Source organism: Oryctolagus cuniculus, chromosome 1 (assembly GCF_964237555.1).
Source record: "Oryctolagus cuniculus chromosome 1, mOryCun1.1, whole genome shotgun sequence".
In the NCBI taxonomy this organism is placed as follows: Eukaryota; Metazoa; Chordata; class Mammalia; order Lagomorpha; family Leporidae; genus Oryctolagus; species Oryctolagus cuniculus.
In genome coordinates this window covers 150,737,121-150,751,702 of record NC_091432.1, presented here as the reverse complement: position 1 = coordinate 150,751,702, position 14,582 = coordinate 150,737,121, and positions in this window count along the sequence as shown.

The window sequence follows — 14,582 nt, the reverse complement described above, 5'->3', positions numbered from 1 at the left end:
TCCAGAATCTATAAAGAGCTGAAGAAACTCAACAACAAAACAAATAATCCAGTTATGAAATGGGCAAAGGACTTGAACAGGCATTTTTCAAAAGAGGAAATTCAAAGGGTGAACAAACACATCAAAAAATGCTCAGAATCACTAACTATCAGGGAAATGCAAATCAAAACCACAGTGAGATTTCACCTCACCCTAGTTAGAATGAGTGTCATACAGAAATCAAAAAAAAAAAAAAAAAAAAAAAAACAACGCTGAAATGCTGGGAAGGATGTGGGGGAAAGGATACCCTAATCCGCTATTGGTGGGAATGCAATCTATTACAGCCATTGTGGAAGACAGTCTGGAGTTACTTCGGAATCTAAAAATAGAGCTGCCAGATGACCCAGCCATCCCACTCCTGGGAATTTACCCAAACTAAATTAAATCATCGTATGAAAGAGTTATCTCTACCCCCATGTTTTTTTCAGCTCAATTCATAATGGCTAAGATGGAATCAACCCAGATGCCCATTAACCAAAGACTGGATAAAGAAAATGTAGTATATATACACTATGGAATTCTACACAGCCTAAAAAAAATTGTGGTATATATACACTATGGAAATCTACTCAGCCTCAAAAAAGAATAAAATGGGTGCAACTGGAAACCATTATATTTAGTGAAATATCTATTGGGGGACTCAGAGGAAGTTTCTGGTTCCTGGCTTCAGATCAGCCCAGCTATGGCTGCTTCAGCTATCTGGAGAGTGAACCAGAGGATGGAAGACCTTTTTCTCTGTCTCTCCCTCTCTGTTCCTGTGACTCTGCCTCTCAAATAAATAGATAAATATTTTTAAAAAGAAAGAAAGAAGAAAGGACATGAATGACAAGGTTGGGGACCTTGGATACCTGTTTAGGATTTGTACTCTCCTGGGACTGGGGAGTAAGATACCCCTGGAAACTTTTTAGTGTTTGCTCTTGAAATTTTAGAATATAGAAGTAAAAATGTCTTGTACTAGATACTTCAAATCCCCTTTTTAAATTTATCACAAGTTTTGTTATAAATCTTAACTCCAAAACACGTTAATGGAATCACAATTCCACTGTTTTGAAAGCTTTCTCTGTAAGAACTCTTCTCTCAACATTTGTTTAGCTAATTGAGAGTTAAATAAAGGTAGCCAGTGTAGCCCCCTTCCAGACAGCTCCAGATGACCTTGAATTCATTTCTCCCTCAGATTCTACCACCAATTTGTGGCGGAAAAAAGAACAATGACTGGATTTTCACTGACCATTTATGCATTTAGAAGGGTAAGGAGGGCCATCCTTGGGAGTTTCACCACAGAAAAAGGGAGAAAAAGGCCTCTACCAGGGCAAATACCTCAGCCTATGATCTCTCTTCATTCTTTTCTCCACCTTTATTATGTTCATGTTATGAAACAAAATGGAATGTTAACAGTGTTTAGTCTTGGAGGGAAACCATTATTCAAGTTGTTTAGAACAAATGGTAGGCTATCAAATTTTGTAAAATAGATGATGAATGTTTATCATCCATACTTTTCTGCCTTTACTGATATTTTATGCACAATTCCTTTAAACTGAAGACATCATCAGGAATGAAAGGAATATCTTCTTTGCTATATTTGTAAATGTAGAAAAATGGATATATCCAAGAAGTGGATATTGAAGATATTTTTCAATGAGGAATTGCCTGATTGCTTTTGCAAATACCTGTTGAGGAAATAGGAACCAATGGTTCTCCACTTCCATCTTACAGCGTTTCAATAAAGATGACTAGAAAAGCATATAATCATAAACAAACATTCTGAAGGTTAAACAAGCCCCAGGAATCAAGAGAGATGATTATATGCCACCCACTCGATAATGGAGAATGTCGTAATTTATTCCAATAGCTAATTTTCTCCCACAATATTTTGGCTTTTGCCAGACAGAACATTAATATCCTTCAAATGTTAGTCCTCTCTCATACGTTCTCAAATTAAAAACTACATAATGAAGCCTCACCTGTATTACACACACACACAAAATTGGCAAGTACCGTCTTTCCACTTCAGACTTAGGATAAATGTGACCAGTTCTGAAGGCACTGCCTGTGAAGGCTTCATGGGTGATAGGAAAACATGGGCTGGCTTTCCTTTCCCCTACCATCATGAAACAAAATTTCAAATTCATTTAAAAATTAACCTCTGTCAAAGATAATTAGTGAACAAATTCACTGTAGAAAATTAGATGCAGTAAACCCTTGATAATCCGGGGAGTTAGGTTAGGGCACTCAAAATGCGTATGAGGAAAACAACTCTTGGCACATGAATTCAACAAAACCAGGTCTCCCTACTAATGGTCTCTTGGAAATTGGGATGTGTTTCTGTATTAGTTTATGTCTTGTGATCTTCTGGCAAAGTGTTGAGTAGTTAAGTCTTCCTATCTACAGGCACTCAGTGATTTAATTTACAAACAAAATTTATTTTTCAAGTTGCATATGTTTTATGTAGAAGGAATAATGACAGTGACATTATTTGTTAAAGCCTATTTTGTACACTGACATGTTGCACATGTGATTGTGTGATCTCATTATAGTCATTACGTAAATCAAGTATGATAGATGTACTGATTTTCCACTGCTGCTATAAGAATTTGCAAGAACAGAATTTTTGTATCTTAACAACTGTGGAAGCCAGAAGGCCAAAGTGTCTTATGGACCTAAAAAGCAAGGTGTTGCGAGGGCCAGTTCCTTCTAGAGACTCCAGGAGACGTTCTGTTTCTTGTCTCTCCCAGTTTTTAGTGTTTACTGGAACTGCTTAGCTTGTGATTATCTCACTCCAGTCACATTACATTGTCCTATTCTGCAGTCCAATATCTCCCTTTGTCTGCTTCTTGTAAGGATAGATGTGATTACTTTTAGGGCCCATAAAGATAACTTCCACATCTCTTTACTTAATCTCCCATCTGCAAAGTCCCTTCCATGTAAGATAACATATTCACAGGTTCTGAGATTAGGATATGGACATTTTGGGGTAGGGGGCATTATCCAGCGACCACAGATGATATTCCCATTTTTATGGATAAAGAAAGTCAAAGTCTTGTCCAAGTTTGCAGAGCTGGTCTGGCCATAATTCAAAGCCCATGTTGATCCCCCTACAATAGGCAGATGGTTTCATAGTTGAGAACTATTGGGGCCAGTGCCGTGGCTCACTTGGTTAATCCTCCGCCTGCAGAGCTGGCATCCCATGTGGGCACCGGTTCTAGTCCTGGTAGCTCCTCTTCCAGTCCATCTCTCTGCTGTGACCCAGGAAGGCAGTGAAGGATGGCCCAAGTCCTTGGGCCCTGCACCCGCATGGGAGACCAGGAGGAAGCACCTGGCTCCTGGCTTTGGATCAGCGTAGCTCTGGCTGTAGTGGTCATTTGAGGGGTGAACCAATGGAAGGAAGATGGAAGACCTGTCTCTCTCTCTCATTGTCTATAACTCTACCTGTCAAATAAATTTTAAAAAACGAGAGAGAGAGAATTATTTCAGAATTTATCCTGAAATATATATTAAAACAAAATTATTTTCAAACTGAAAATGTAATTCAACCTCTTTATAATTGATGGCTTTGTGTGCTTGGCAAAGACACAAAATCCAGTTAATGCTATGTAAAAATGTGAGGAACCTTCAAAAAGTTAATGGAAAATGTGTATTGTGAAAACACTATACATGGATTTCAAAACTTTGTTTGAACCGAAATAAACATCTTTTAATTCCATTTTCACCTAAACTTTTCAAAGGCCTCTCATGCCCCCAAAATCCATGATTTATAAAGGGGTGAAATCCTTCCCCCTTTCCACAAAGATCAAAACATACCTCAGGCTTATGAACTGAAAGTTGAAGCCTATGAATGTAAACTAATTGACTGCAAATAATTTGTGGCCATTTCCTTTTAAAGCCAAATGGAGAGGGTTTTTTGGATTCGAGTTCCAACAGATGCAGCACAGATCTGGAAACAGTAAGGAGAAATACAGCAGGAGTAGGAGGAGGCTAAGCTGGCCGAGCTCTGAGCTGTCAGCCTTGCTTCAACCGCAGATCCTCTTCTACTTCTTTTCTACTACTTATGGACCCTGAGCGGGAATCCATATGGAAGTAATTTCTCTGCTGCTAACATTCATTTGAAAATCACTAGACTTAGTGTTAAGGACTGGGATTACTTACCTATCTGTTACACATCTAATACATTTATGTATGAGAGAGAAAACGTAAGAAAGAAAAAACAAAGGTGAGAGCCTGAACCTGTATGTAGTAGCTTCCTCCAACTTTTTTTTTTTTTTTTTTTTTTTTTTTTTTTTTGCCATCTCCAGAACAGGTCCCATCCCTCCAGACGGCTGGGCAGATCGCAATCCTTGTGCTTGTGGAGCTGGCCGGAGTGAGTAGATCCGATGCCCCCCACACAGCATGTTAGCCACTCTTGCCGGCTCCCAGGGTATCTTTAGTAAACCACTTCTTCAAGTGTGCCAGTCTATCATCACAGCAATAAACACTCAAGGCCCTCTCAAAGGGAGTCAGCCATTGACTCCCTTCTCAGTGAGCCACATATGCAGGCACTTGTGCTGTGTCTACAAACACATGCTGGTTGGGGGGAAAACAAAGTGAAAAACAATGTTTATTTTGCAAACAACTGCTCAGAAACTATATATCCTTCTAAATTTAGTGAACTATTTTCAAAATAAGTTGGCTGATGGTGGCAGCTTTTCTTACACCTTCAAATCAGTCATTGTTTGTTGACGCATTCTTTTATACTTGGGAGAAGCTCACAAAGACATCTCCAAGGTCATGAGGTTACTACTACAATCTTCCCAGAACCTTCATTCACACAGGAGATCATAGAAGTTGCCTCTAGTTGGTAAGTTGATCTCCTCATAACACTGCATAGTAAAAAGGTTAGAAATTGCACTAATAATTATACACTACTAGAATAGTTTAGCCTTTTGTCGTATCAACCAGATCCCTGGAGTTACTTGAGAAATTCAAAGCAACTTCAAGTATTATCTTTTTAAAAAATTATTTATTTATTTGAAAGGCAGAGTAAAGAGAGAGAAAGGCAGAGAGAGAGAGAGAGAGAGAGAGAGAGAGAGAGAAATCAATCTTCCATCCCCTGTGAACTAGAAATGGTCGCAATGGCCAGGGCTGGGCCAGGGTGAAACCAGGAGCCAGGAGCTTCATCTGGGTCTCCTATATGTGTAGCAAGGGCCCAAGCACTCAGGCCACTTTCCACTGCTTTCCCAGATACATTAGCAGGAAGCTGGATAGGAAGTAGAGCTGCTGGCACTCAGTCTGGAGCACATAGGAGATGCTCGTATTGCCAGGGATAGCTTTAGCCACTATGCCACAACACTGGCCACTCAAGTATTATCTTAAGTCATGCAACAGGTCAAGTTAGTTGCTCCAGAATAACTCATTCATTCATTCAATCACGCACTTGTATTCCCCTCTATACATGGCCCTCTCTGTCATATTAGTAAAAGGACAGAAGCCTCCAGGTTTTCATGCGACATCCCATCTTCGTAAAGGAAGTAAGTTGCATTACCTCCCTAAAGAATTATGTATGAACCTGCTTGTTTCATGTGCGTATTTCTCTCAGTGCTCAAGAAAAATTGGAGGTGATGTCAGTCAAAAAGAAAAGCTGTAACTTTCCTGGATATATCCCAAGAAAATACAATTGATTTAAGGTGCAACTTTCAAAACGGTGTGCTTTTTTTATTGTTTGTAAAACATCTAGAAAACATTTTTTAAACATGTGTACAGCTTACGGTGGGAGTGCAGATACTCCTTGTGAATGTGTTTCTTAAGGAAAGGCTCCAGTGTAACACAGTTGTCTGAGTCCTAACACAGTACCCAATATGTCCCTGGCAGGGTGGAGCTAGGGAACGGCTATGCTGATCCAGCAATGTAGAGATCCACAGAGATAAGCTGTCACTGGGAAAGGTTGAGTGAGTGGCTTAGCAAGTGTTATTCAAACTGCCTCCAGCAGCAAACAGCGGGCCCAAGGAACAACTAAGAACAATGGGGGCACCAAGGTGGAGGACAGATAACTGTCACAAAGATGAGCTCACCTGCTAAGATCTACTCTTACTACACATGGTTTTAGAAGGAAGAACTCCCCGGTGCTGGCCTATGAAAGACCACATCCTACAAAGACCACATTCCTCTAGAGTACTCAGTAGAAGAGGAGTTGCCCTGGGGACCAACCTGCGGTGCCCAAATCATTTTAAGGCAGCAGAGCTGGACTCTGGAAATTGAAGGTGTGGCTGCTGCAGTTCCACTCGCTCCCTCTCTCCACAGACTTGGCAGTGAGCACGGTGAGCCAGCATGCACCTGCTATTGTGGGTCACATTTCACACCCCTTGGCTGTGGTAGAGTGTTTCTGAGGCAAACGCCTCACCAGCCTTGTCAAGTTGGACAAACAAGCCTCTTGAGAATCACAAGTGATTTTTTTTTCCTCTTCTGAGTAGGTGCCACCTCTGTCATTATTCCAATGTAGACACTCAAAAGTGAATCTCAAAAAAAAAAAAAAAAAAAGGCAGAAACTCAAGCAAGGTGAGACTTGCTAGGCAGTGAAACCTAGGCCTGCAATAGGGAAAGTAGCCCCAGGTTGAATTTGTTAAAAGTTGCTACCATCTGCTGTACCTCACTTGGCTGTTGCGGAAAAGAGTGCCCAGTTCCCAGGCACCCTAATTTATGCACTCATAGAAATTCACATTTGTTGGCATCTCCTCTTATGAATATACATCCTGGATACGTTCTCCTCAGCACATCTGGCCCCTCTGTCTCAAGGCTTTTTCATGTGTGGGAGGCTCAACCTTCTGCTGCTTCACCCTGGGACCGAACTCATTTTCTGATTCTGGAAATTGCTAAATCAATTTCTGATTGTAGCTTCCATGAAAACATGTTGGAGATTTGAAATACAAACTACTTCTGGCCAAAACAAAGCAAAATGCGGTCATAATCCCATGTTAATGCAACAAGATCTGCTTCTCTGGGAAGGTGAATCAGGTCATACATGAAATGGACGTGATACGCAGCAGTGGAGAAAAGACACATTTTAATTAAAGTGGAAGCCTTTGGTATCTTCCTGGCTATGAAAATATTTTTGTCATTATTTTGTACCATGCCTAGGAGAATAAAATTGACTCACACATCATGAACTATGACGACTTCATGATTACAGCTGTGGAAAAAAAATATTCTATTCTCTTGGGTGTTGTCAACAGCCAATACCAGCTGTTGCTTCCATCTCCAACTCATGAGTGTGAACCCATCCAACAATTATGTGGTGACTACGGCCCCTTTACTTGATTTTAAACCTTAACAGGCCATCTTGTCTTAAAAGTGGATTCCCAAATCCAGTGTTTTTAGATAGATTGCCCAGGTAGAGTCTTTAAAAAACCCATTCCTGTTACAACCTAAAATGCACCCTGCTTTGCCTTTATCTTTCTACCAGGATTCATGGTGACTGATCCAGTCTGCCCCTCTACTACTATTTTACCTTGCATTCAATGCCTTAGAAGTCATTTTACTGCATTTCCAATATCTATTCCCCAACATCCTCCCATCTGTCAGAAATAACCAGGGACCCAACATCTCTACATCTGAGGGCTCTTCAAAAATTCATGGGAAATTCATATGATGAAAAAATTAGCATGTATTTCAAAAAGTGTTTGCACCAAAATAAGCAACTCTCTTATAAAAATTATTTATTTATTTGAGAGGAAAAGAGACACATAGAGAAACAGAGCTCTCAACTGCTGGTTTATTTCTCAAATGCTAGAGCTGGTCCAAGACCGAAACCAGGAACTGGGAATGCAATCCAGGTTTCCTATGTCAGTTGCAGGAACTCAATTCTTTGAGCTATCACCAGTGCCTCCCAGAGTCTGCATTACCAGGAAGCAGGAGTCAGGAGCTGATGTGGGACACCAAGGTCTTAACCATTAACCTTTCATTTTATTATAAACTTTTTGAAGTACCCTTATAGATTTATGGCCCTGCGTGTGGTGAGTTTTGTTTGATCTGAGCCAATTTCAGCATCTCATTCATCACGCTGATACAACTGACCTTTCTTTGAACAACCTGGGTTTGGACTGCCTTGGTCCACCTATACCTGACTTGGGAGAGGCATAGGGGTGAGAGATAGGGTACAATTTGAAAAAGCTCGCAGATTAACCACATAGCATAGAAGTATTGAAAACGTTAGCAAATAGTTAAGTATGTCACTACTGAATAAAATGTATGTAGGTAATAGCCCATTTACTATTGGCTACCATAAAATATGCACAAATCTATTTACACTCTCACAGATCACACATGGCACCAAAAAAATGTAAACAAGTGCAAAAATGCACTGTTAGTTATAACTGCACAAAACTAGCTGTATTGCATATATACTACTGTAATAATTTTGTCAACACTTTCCGTTGCTGTTGTGGTGAGCTCAAGCATGGTGAAGATCCACTTAAAACACCACCGTGTGTGACACACATCATCTCCACATAAGCAGTGCGTCCTTCCAGTAAACTGTGTATTTTGCAGTAAAAAGTGACCTCTTGGTGGTGTCGTGTATTTTCACCACAGATAATACCTATAACATACAAACGATGTGTTAATTGTTAGCACTTAAATTTCCAGTCAACAATAAGCTATTTGTAGTTAAATCTGGAAGAGTCAAATGAGGATTTTTGACAACCCTGAGGTCAGCATCTCTAACCCTTTTGCTGTATTTTTCAAAGGCCCATGCTGTAGGCATGGGAAGTAAAAGCAATTTTGGCCAATGACGCTTGAGAATAGTATGAAAGGAGACTTCTAAACAATGTTTCCCTACGTTTCCTGAAAAAAACAGAGGAGTACTGTATCCAATACCTCTCTAAGAGTTGTTTGTAGTGCCATATGTTAAGATGATAAATATCTGGGTGTATTTGGTTAATTAAAATACATTTTTAAAACTAATTTCACCAGTTTCTCTTTAGTTTTCTTAATGTGACTTCTAGGATTTTTTTTATTTTATATGTGTTTCACATTATAATTCTGAAGACAGCATTGAGTTAGACTGAAGACAAAGCTCAAATGCTAAACATTGCAGAGCTAAAAAAGAAGAAAACAGTCCAAGGTGATGTGCTTAACCAGCCTGCTTACTACATTGACAACCCTGGAGCATCCTGTCTCTGAATTTCTATGTGGGATAGGAAGCTTCCCTTATGGCTTAAAGCAGCACAAGGTGAATTTCCCATTACTCACAGCTAAAATAAATCTCAGCACTGCACCTTATGTCATTACCTGGAAAGGTCACTTTGGCTATGCCAATCTCAGAGTTATAAGCAGAAACTCACTGAGACACAAGACTCTGACCTTTTATGGGCTTGGCCTTGGACATGCAGCAAAAAGTATTGAGCTGAAGTCTTCTGCTTCCTCATTTTCAGAATTGAAATAATGTAAACACTTAACCTCACAGGAATATTTTAAGTATCCTCACCTAGATGCTGTTAATTAGTTGGCTAGGAATAAAGCACCATCGAGTGGTTTGCATAACCAAAATGTGATTATCTGGTGGTGAGGCTGGGTGTTAGAGATCAAGCCCTCTGACAGCTGTGAAGAAGAATCTAGGCTCTCTCCTGGGTTCTAGTGGCTTGCTGACAATCTTTGCTTTTCTTTTATTTTTATTTTTTTATTTACTTGAAATGCAGAGTTAGAGAGAGAGACAGATGGAGACAGAGAGGCAGAGAGAGAGCTCCCATCCACTGGTTCACTCCCCAAATGGCTGCCATGGCCAGAGCTGGGCGAGACACAAGCCGGGAGCCTGGAGTTCCATCTGGGTTTCCCATGTAGGTGACAGAGGCCCAGTCACTGAGGCCGTCTTCTACTACCTTCCCAGACACATTACTGGGGAGCTGTATTGGAAGCGGAACAGCCAGGTCTCAAACCAGCACTCACACTGGCTGCCAGTATTGTCACAGGCAGCAGTTTCAGTGGCTGCAATGCAACACGGGCCCCTTGCTGGCAATCTTTGGCATTCCTTGACCTATAGATGTATTGCTGTCATCACCTTCACATGGCATTCTCTCTATTTGCATTCTGTGTCCAAATTTCATATTTTTATAAGGACACTGTCAGATTGGATTAGGGTGCACCTGATTAGGGCCCACCATCTTAATTTTATCTAAGACTTATTTTAAAAGAAGGCCATATTCATGGGTACTAAGGGTTAGGACTTCAACGCCTTTTTGGGAGATACAATCCAACACATAATAGATGCTAAATATTATGTGGGGACTACATTCTGGTACAGCGGGTTAAGCCACCACCTGTGATGCCAACATCCCTTATGAGCACTGAATCTGAGTGCTGGGAAACCCTTGTAACCTTGCTTGCCGTAGCTTCTGTAACAAATGCCTGGCTTTGTAATTAACTTCCAACAAGATGTGGTTTTTGCCTTTATAAGCTTAGTCCTGAGCTCAATCAAGGGTGCATGATTTGGAGAAAACATGCCCCCGTGTAGCTGCTGGCTTTCTGGAATAAAGACTCCATAATTCGGCCCTGAGACTTTGGTGTCTTCCGTAACTTGCTGTTCCATATATAACATAGGTTCAGAAAGAAAGTTGTCCTAGCCAGTTAAGAATAAAATACGTTTGGGCAATGGTTTAAAGCTGTAGTCAATACAGTCACGTAGTGTGACCTCCTCCTGTGGTGACATTTCCCATAACCTGCTGTCAAAGCGGCTGTTCTCTCCTCGGAATCTGTCCCACCAATAATGCCGGCAACTGGCTCTGCAAGTTAAAGAGATAAATGGAAAGCATGGCATTGTACCACCATCCAATGGAAGTTTGTCTTCCTTCACTCACATTTAGAGCATTGGCTTATGTCGCCGATGTACTTTGACTCTCAGTTTTTACAGTTCATTAAGGATTTCCCTATTTTGTATGTTTTCCATTATCAACCATGCATTCTTTGTATTTCCTTCGTTTTATGATTTTTTTTTTCAGAAATACAAAGGCATGAAGTTGTCAGGTTCAGGAAGGGCCCTGCTAACTGACAACATATGAGAACAAAGACTTAGTGTGTAACACAGAAGGTTTTCTGCTCTTGTTCTCCAAATTAATTTTTTCCCAATATGGCTGCAGTCCCCTTGGGACTGCCCCTTTCCTCTTCTCTTGGCCACACACAGACCTTATGTTGGAGATTCCCAGACCACCTTAGAGGTGGCAGAGCCACCAAACAGAAAGAAACTGCACCCCTCTCACCCCTACCAAGCTGCACTGGTTTGCTAAGAAATGGAGAAATAGGCTGATTTGGAGATGTTTGCACAGCATTTAGTCTGCTCTAAAGATTGGAAAGTTGACAAAGGATATGTCTAGGCAATTTACCAAAGACAAAAATGTAAATATCCAATGAATATATAAAAATGGTGTCCACTAATAATTAGGTAAATTCAACTTGAAGCAACAATGGGGTAAAATTTCATATCCCAAAAGACTGACAAAACTTCAAATGGGGGCCAGAATGTGTGAAAGGAAGAATTTTATTGCTAGTAGGTATATAATTTGTATTACCACTTGGAAAACAATTTGGTAAATCCTGGTCACCTTGATTCACACAAATATCTTTCAACCGAACAATTTCATTTCTAGAAATGCACATTAGAGGAATTCTTAATTTAAAAAGATTTTATTTATTTATTTGAGAGGTAGAGTTACAGACAGTGAGAGGAAGAGACAGAGAGAAAGCTCTTCCTTCCATTGGTTCACTCCCGAAACGGCCAGAGCTGTGCCAATCCGAAGCCAGGAGCCAGGAGCCAGGAGCTTCTTCCCACGAGGGTGCAGGGGCCCAAGCACTTGGGCCATCTTCTACTGCTTTCCCAGGCCATAGCAGAGAGCTGGATTGGAAGAGGAGCAGTCAGGACTAGAACTGGCGCCCATATGGGATGCCGGCACCGCAGGCAGAGGATTAACCTACTGCGCCATGGCGCCACCCCTAAAGGAATTCTTACACCATGGGTATGAAGAAAACAGTTCAAAGATGCTCATTGTAGCCCTGTTTATAACAACAGAGAAAAGTAGAAGCAGCCTTCATCAATAAGGGACTGGATAATAGAACTGGTAATTATTCATATTCACAATGTATACAAGAGTTAAAATTAATTAACCCCTTTATCTGGACAAACTTTAAAAGCATGATAGTGGATTGAAAAAGTAATTGTATTAAGAATGCACAGTAGCATTCCACCTATATAAAATTTTAAAATGCACAGAATCATATGGCTATAAATACATTTATGCAGTAAAACTGTAAGCAGAAGCTTAGAGTAAAAGTTGAACACACAGACCAAGCTTAGGTGACAATTTTGTTTAAAAAAAAAATTGACACACCATTGGCCCAATTAACCAAAAACAAAAACAAGAATATCCAAATTGATAAAATTAGAGATGAAAAAGGAACTATAACAACAGACACCACAGAAATTACCACAAATAGCAGTATGCCAACAAATTAGGAAACATAGAAGAAATGGATAGATTCTTGGACACTTACAACCTACCTAAATTGAGCCATGCAGACACAGAAGACTTAAACATACCAATAACCAAAATGGAAACTGATTCAGTAATAAAGACCTTTAAATAAAAGGTTTTGGGGGGGAGGGCAGGAAGAAAGTAAATAAAATCAAACTAATTAATTTAATTAAATTAATTTAAGTGAAAAAAAATTTGCATGGATTTCTTATATCCTCCTCCATAAGAAACATCTTTCAAATTCACATTTCTATGAATTTTTTGTTGTTTTTAAAGATCTTTATTTGTTTTAGAGGTAGAGTTACAGAGAGAGGGTGAGACAGCTAGGAAGGTCTTCCATCCTCTGGCTCACCCCCCATATGGCAGCAATGATCAGAGCTGCGCCAATCCAGAGCCAGGAGCCAGGAACTTCTTCTGGGTCTCCCTCCTGGGTTCAAGCACTTGGGCATCTTCCACTGCTTTCCCAGGCCACAGCAGAGAGCTGGCCTGGAAGAGGGGCAGCTGGGACATGAACCGAAGCCTACATGGGATGCCAGCACCACAGGCAGGGGAGGCTTAGTCGACTATGCCACAGTGCTAGCCCCCATTCCATGAATGTTTTAAGTGCCCTCATACACACACACACACACACACACAGTAAATTAGTATCTGCCCCTCCCCCTTCTTTACAGTATGCTCTGCTCTCTGCACAGTGACAGCAGTTGTTTTCTCGTGGTGTGATCTTGAATATAGGCGAGTTCCAACGTTGACCCTCTCATCGCTCTCCCCTTCTTAACACCAGTGATGATCATAAGTTATCAATTACTTGTGTTACCACATGATTGGTACTTGTCTGTTCCTCTACACTATAGATTCACCGGATAGGTCTTTAAACTTGTTCAATACAGGCTCCCCAGAGCCAAGTTCTGTGCCTAGAATAGAATGCTCACTAGTATCTTTATAGTGAATGGCGTTCCAGGGTCAGAGAGTTAGCCTAGCAGTTCAGATGCTGGACAAGACACTTGTGTCCCACACCAGAATCCCTGGGTTACATGCAGGGCTCCACTCCTGATTCCAGCTTCTAACTAATGCACACCCTGGGAAGCCGCAGTGATAGTTCAAACAGTCTGGTTCCTGCCACCCAGATGGGAGACCCGTACTGAGTCCCCAGCCGAGTCCCAGCAATTGTGAGCACACAGTGAGTCAGCAGATGCTTCTCTCTCTCTCTTTCCCCTTCCCACCCTCCCTCCTCTGTCTCTCCCCTTTCTGTCTGTCTGCCCCTCAAATAATCAATAAAATGAAATGAATGGCTTCTGCAGGGCAGAAAGCATCCTTAGTAGAGTTGAAGCCTGAGCATGACCAAAATCCATGTCCTGTGTCTGCTCTGCTCAGCGCAGATCCCACACAGATAACGGATTAGCAGAACTCTGAAGGTCTATGCCACTTTCTGGCTCCAGGATTCTTAGCTGTCAGGAGCAGTAAGGAGAGTCTATAGCCTCCCTCAAAGAGGAATCGGTCACCTTATCCTTAGAAGGCCAAGTTCCCCAGCTTCACTGGCTATATGGTCTTGGCATTTGATTTAACTTCTGCATTTGTCTCTTTATCATAAAACAGAAACTAATCATTGTGCCCACCACCCTGACACCGAGCCCCTGAATGGTGCATGGTGCAGATATTCTCAGCCCTAGACTCTTCATCTTTTTCCCTCCCATGACTTAAAGTTTGTGTGCCTTGATTTGATGACTGCAATCAAACTGTCAGCGCGTCCTAAAAACCAAGACACCAGATTGAGAGAAGGATGCATTAGGTCCAGCCAGACTCAAAGGGGTCCTGATCACAGGACTTAAAAGTTCGTTTGGCCGGCGCTGCGGCTCAATAGGCTAATCCTCTGCCTGCGGCACCGGCACACCAGGTTCTAGTCCCGGTCAGGGCGCCGGATTCTGTCCTGGTTGCCCCTCTTCCAGGCCAGTTCTCTGCTGTGGCCAGGGAGTGCAGTGGAGGATGGCCCAAGTGCTTGGGCCCTGCACCCCATGGGAAACCAGGAGAAGCACCTAGCTCCTGCCTTCAGATCAGCGTGGT